This window comes from Neovison vison, chromosome 12 (assembly GCF_020171115.1).
Source record: "Neovison vison isolate M4711 chromosome 12, ASM_NN_V1, whole genome shotgun sequence".
NCBI lineage: Eukaryota > Metazoa > Chordata > Mammalia > Carnivora > Mustelidae > Neogale > Neogale vison.
Genome location: NC_058102.1, coordinates 131,854,488 through 131,860,487, shown reverse-complemented (window position 1 = coordinate 131,860,487; position 6,000 = coordinate 131,854,488).

Below are 6,000 nucleotides of genomic sequence, written 5' to 3'. Positions count from 1 at the left end.
GATTTCCATAGAGGTACTGTGACTCCAAAGCTGGCCTTCTTTTTTTTTTTCCCCTCCAGATTTACTGAGATATAATTGACACTTTTCATTGTATACTTTTTTTTAAAAGATTTTATTTATTTATTTGACAGAGAAAGATCAAAAGTAGGCAGAGAGGCAGGCAGAGAGAGAGAGAGAGGGAAGCAGGCTCCCTGCTGAGCAGAGAGCCCCATGTGGGGCTTGATCCCAGGACCCTGGGATCACAACCTGAGCTGAAGGCAGCGGCTTAACCCACTGAGCCACCCAGGTGCCCCAACATTGTATATGTTTTAAGTGTACAACATAACGATGTGATTTAGTACATAAACACTGCAAAATGATCACCACAGGAAGTTCAGCTAACACATCCATCCATCACCTCGGGAAGCCAGCCTTCTTGACTTCCTTTGTCAGCCTTTTAGAAAGCACTAGATGCCTTCTCTTGCCCTACCCTGGCTCCCCCCAACAACCATTTCCACTTCCTTTCTCATACAACACTGAATATTTCCAAGTCAATATGTATCTGCCTTTAAGATAAAACCTTGACATGGGGTGGGGGGCTGGCATTGAGACCACAAGAAGTCCAGCACCTGAGCTTGGCTTTGTGAGAATCCCTTGCCTCTCTTAGGTCCCCAGCGTGTTCTACAACCCTGGCCTGCTCGCGGCCTCAATGAGTCAAATATGCAGGGCAGAGAACAGCAGAACAGGCATCTCGCATCTTTGCCCCTGGGTTTTGCTGCGGATCTGGGCCATTGCCTGTGTAGGACTCTGCTTCTTATCAGCATCTCCTGGTTACTGTGAATCCCCTGCTGGGGCCTGGGCTTGGTTTTCCTTCTGCTTGGTTGTTCCTCCTCATGTAGCCCTTCCTGGTGACCTGTTGCTTGTCTCCCCATGCCTTGGAAGGCTCAGATACAGAACTTGGCCTTGGTTTTTTCACAAGACTAAGTGGCCTGCTTAAGTTTGTGAACACTCTGGCCTTGAACTCATGTGTCACCTCCAGGCCATGTGCAAAAAAAGACTCCCAGTGGTGATCTTTTCATAGCCCTCTCGGGCTTCCCTAAAACCTCGAGGCAAGGGCACCTGGGTGGCTCAGTTGGTTAAGCGATTGCCTTCGGCTCAGATCACGATCCTGGAGTCCCAGGATCGAGTCCCACATCGGGCTCCCTGCTTGGCAGGGAGTCTGCTTCTCCCTCTGACCTCTCCCCTCTCATGCTATCTCTCTCTCTCAAATAAATAAATAAAATCTTAAAAACAAACAAACAAACAAAAACCTCAAGGCGAACGTGTGTACCCTAGGTTTTTCTCATTCTCCCATTTATCAATGAAAGGACTTCAGTATATTCCCTGAACTCTTTCTTTTCTTCCTCTCTTGCTGATATTCCTCAGCTTACCTCCACCTCGTGGCCTCTGGTTTCGTGAGAGAACCAGGTGCAGATGTGGGAAACCTTCCTAATTTTTAGCAAAGAACTTTGGCAGGGGAGCTGTAGTGAAGCCATTGATGCTAACAGTATGATGCACTGTTCCCTGTGGTGTGGAGATGGGGATCAGGGAGGTACAGGGTCTGACCTTGAAGAAGATTCCAGAATCTGTATGTAAGGGACCACAGAGATAAAAGGCAGAAACAAACAAACAAACAAATGTGACTAGAAATTATTCTGTGGGAAATAACATAAATTAAAATAAGATCGAATCGACTCCATTATGTATGCTTCCCTTTTGTACCTTGTGTGTGTGTCAGGGAAACTGCTGGGACCATCTGTTAAATATTTATTTCCATTGTTACTTCTGAGGTGCCAGAAAAGCCTGTAATGGGAAGAAAGAGGAAAATCGTTTTTTTAAGTTCATTGGAAAATGATCAAGAAAAGGAAAAGCCAGGAGCCAAATTCAGCCTCGAGTTCTTTCTTTTTACAACCAGAACGTTCTAGAATAGGCAAGTCTACATTTTCGGGGAATTATTACCTAGATCTCCGCTTGTTGCCTTATTGTTGATACCATTCTTTTACGGCAGAGGAAACGGGGTATAGGAGAGAGACAATTTGTCATTTTCAATACGTCTCTGAAAGGACGGAGGAAATAGAGCAAAGACAGGAAACAAACCATTTTATTTGTTAGCTCTTCTGGAAAATAGTTGGAGAATAAGGGTGCAGTCTTCGGCCAAAATAAGGTACAAGAGTTTGTCTGTACAATTTAATTATTCATGCTTTCCCTTCCTACCATTAGTCTGGATAATCAAATACTGAGTGACCCAGAAAGAAGGAAAGACAATGAAGCATTTTCCAGTGGCCTCACATGCTCCTGAGGTTTAATCCTGCTTGCGGACATCCAAGAATAGCTTCATCATGGAAAAACTGAAGAAGAAAGTAATTAGCATCCCTGAACAAACCTTGAAAGTTTATGTTTACATTGGATTAAATTCATAAGAGGGAAAAATTGGGTTTTCTGTTCTCTGAACTATAAAAATTTGGTTAGACAATACTTAAAGCGACAGCAGCTTCAGAGTCAATTACCTTGAATCTTGTTGCCAACAACTAATTTCATTTGGTGAAAAGCAAAGTGAGAGTCTCCTGGTTTGGCCCAAACCTCAAATTAGCTCGCAAATCACAAATTCTCATTTTTTCCATCTAAATAAAATAGCGTTACTTAAGCATTGTATATTTCTAAGAGATCGAAACTAACATATAGGACTTACTTTTAAGTAACAGCAACCACTTAACAAAGACCTGGGGGCACTTCAGTAAATAAATCTCTTGGGTAGAATACAGCAGAGCAGAATTTGGTAAAAAGTCAAACCTGTTTAAGGAAAGTTGTGGTGAGATTTCAGTATTTTATGGAACAAATCACTTTAGGCTCATCTGATGGAAGACTGATGAAAGTAAAGGGCAATAGTGCTTTGTATGAACTGTCTCATTTCATCTTCACAGTCCAGTAAGGCAGGCATTTTAAAAAAATTTTTAAAGATTTTATTTATTTATTTGACAGAGAGAGAAATCACAAGTAGGCAGAGAGGCAGGCAGAGGGAGAGGAGAAGCAGGCTCCCTGCCGAGCAGAGAGCCCAATGTGGGGCTCGATCCCAGGACACCGGGATCATGATCCAAGCCGAAGGCAGAGGCTTAACCCACTGAGCCACCCAGGTGCCCCTAAAAAATTTTAGAAGGTAGATTTAATAACTCTCACAGCATCCTAACGCTGGTATTGGAGCCAGAACCTGCCTACAGGTGACCTAGCCCCTGAACTATCTCTATAAAGCAAACAGGAAGTTTTTCCCCTCTAATATATTACAGAGATTGCAAGATACAAGAAAACATTTAAATTATGGGGCACCTGGATGGCTCATTTGGTTAAGCATCTGACTCTTGTTTTTGCCCCAAGTTATGATCTCAGGGTCATGAGATCGAGTCCCACTTCAGACTCCACATTCAGTGTGGAGTTGGCTTGAAATTCTCTCTCCTCCCTCTGCACCTCCTGCTTGTGCTCTCTTTCTCCCAAATAAATAAATAAACTTTTTAAAAAATTATGGGACTAGAACTGACCACCCACACAGGAAAATGAAGGTAATAGATCCTAGTCTCATCCTGCTCATTCCAATAGCTTCTGATATGGCCAAGTGGCTTATACCAGACCAACTCACCTAAGAATATGAATTATTCAGACAATATACAAATAAAACAGCCATTAAAGACAATGGAGAGTGAATAAATGGAGGCAGAAACTCAAAGGGATTTAATTCTAAAATAAGGGAACTATACCAGATATAACCCTTATTTATTCAACTTTTCCCTGAGAGCATCCTGCAGACTGTGAGGCATGAACAGACACAGCTCAATCAAGAAGCAGACACTTTATTAGCCTAAGAAGTCAGAGATGGAATTAGGAGCTACTAAAGTGGTTAGAAACTTTAGTAGGAGGAGGAAAATTCTAAGAAAAAGGGGAAACTATGGTAGAGATAAGCCTCAAATCTCAACATAAACCACCTTCAGGTACTTGGTTGACTGGGAATGGAGCATGTACAAGACATGACTCAGGGATGCCTGAATAAAAACAGCAGCTGCACACTGCAAAGAGTAGGGATTTTGCAGTTGTCTACTGCAGAGAAGATAAAGTGAATTAAAGACCAGAAAATTATGAGGAATTTGATAAACAGAACATTTCACTGAAAACCAAGAAAGGCCACTCTTTCAAAATGAAGTTCAAACCCCAGGTCTAAAGAATTTGCCTTGGAACTCAGAGAAAAATGAAAATGGGCCTATATTAATAAAACCTAAAACTGAACTTCTACAAGTTCAAAATGACTGCTGAGCAATTTACATGCTTGCTACAACAAAATCTCATATTCTTTAAAGGTGGATCATAGAATTCAGGATCTTTACAGTGATTCTCCACCATATCTAGTATATAATAAAAACTAGACATAAGAAATAGGAAAATGTTATCTATAATTAAGAGAAATATCAGTCCATACAAACAGTTCCATAGATGACTCAGATGTTGAAATTAACAAAGACTTAAAAATAGCTCTGATAAATATGTCTTAAAATTTATGGAAAATATAGCTATAATGCATTAAGAAGATGGGGACTTTTTGGAAAAATATGGGAAGCATAAAAAAGGAACAAATGGAAATTCTAGAACCAAAAATAATAACATCTAAAACTAAAAATGTGGTTGTCTGGGTGGCTCAGTTAGTTAAGTGTCAGCCTTCAGCTCAGGCCATGATCCCAGGGTTCTGGAATTGAGCCCCGAGTGGGCTCCTTGCTCAGTGGGGAGTCTGCTTCTCCCTCCCCTGCTCCTGCCCCCAACTTGTGCTCTTACTTTTTCTCTCTCATGAATAAATAAAATCAGAAATAGAGAGGAAGGTAGGTGGGATTATAAGTGATTATTTTTCTCTTTGCAAATTTCCAAATTTTATATTGATAGCCTATTACTCCTTAATATTTCAGTATGTATTTCTGAAAAACAATGACACTCTCATACATAACAACAGCACAACCCTCCAAACCAGGAACTTAATATGGATATGCCACTGCCATGTAATCCAAACATTTCTCTCAAGCTTTGCTGAGTGTTCCAATAATGTCATTTATAGACCTATGATTGAGTCCAGATCATGTATTGTATTTTTATTTCTTTTGTACTCTTCAATCTTGAACAGTTTTTAGATCATTCCTTAATTTTCATGACTTTTAAGTTTTGTATACTTTTTATTCTAAACTAATTTTAGACTAACAAGATTTTTCAGAGTACATGAACTTCTATATGCTTTTCATTCAGATTCTCCAAATCTTAACCATTTTAACACATTCTTCTTTTTTTTCCCCAAAGCATTTTAAAGAAAAATGCAGCCATGATGCCTCCTTATTTCTAAAACTTCAGTGTGAATTTTCTATTAACAAGGACTTTTGCTTGTATTATCACAGCACAATTATCAAACTCAGAAAATTAACATTAATATAATACTCTTATCTAACCTACAGACATTTTTTCCACTAATGTTCTTTTTATCAAAAGAAAAAAATAATCTGTTCCAGGATCCAATCCAGGATCAAGGTTGCATTTTGTTGTCACATCTGTTTAGTGTCCTTTAATCTGGGACAGTTCTATAGTCTTTATGTCTTTCATGATCTTCATGATCTCAGACTTTTTGAACAATACAGGAAAATTATCTTGTAGACTTTCCTCAAAACAAAACAACAAAAAAAAAGGAAATATCAGCCAAGAAATGAAAACAGTAAAAGAACAAATTGGAAGACTTAGAACACTATAACTGATATAAGAAAATAGGAGAAGAATCAATGAAACAAGAAGGGATTGGGAGGGAGACAAACCATAAGTGACTCTTAATCTCACAAAACAAACTGAGGGTTGCTGGGGGGAGGGGGGTTGGGAGAAGGGGGGTGGGGTTATGGACATTGGGGAGGGTATGTGCTTTGGTGAGTGCTGTGAAGTGTGTAAACCTGACGATTCACAGACCTGTACCCCTGGGGA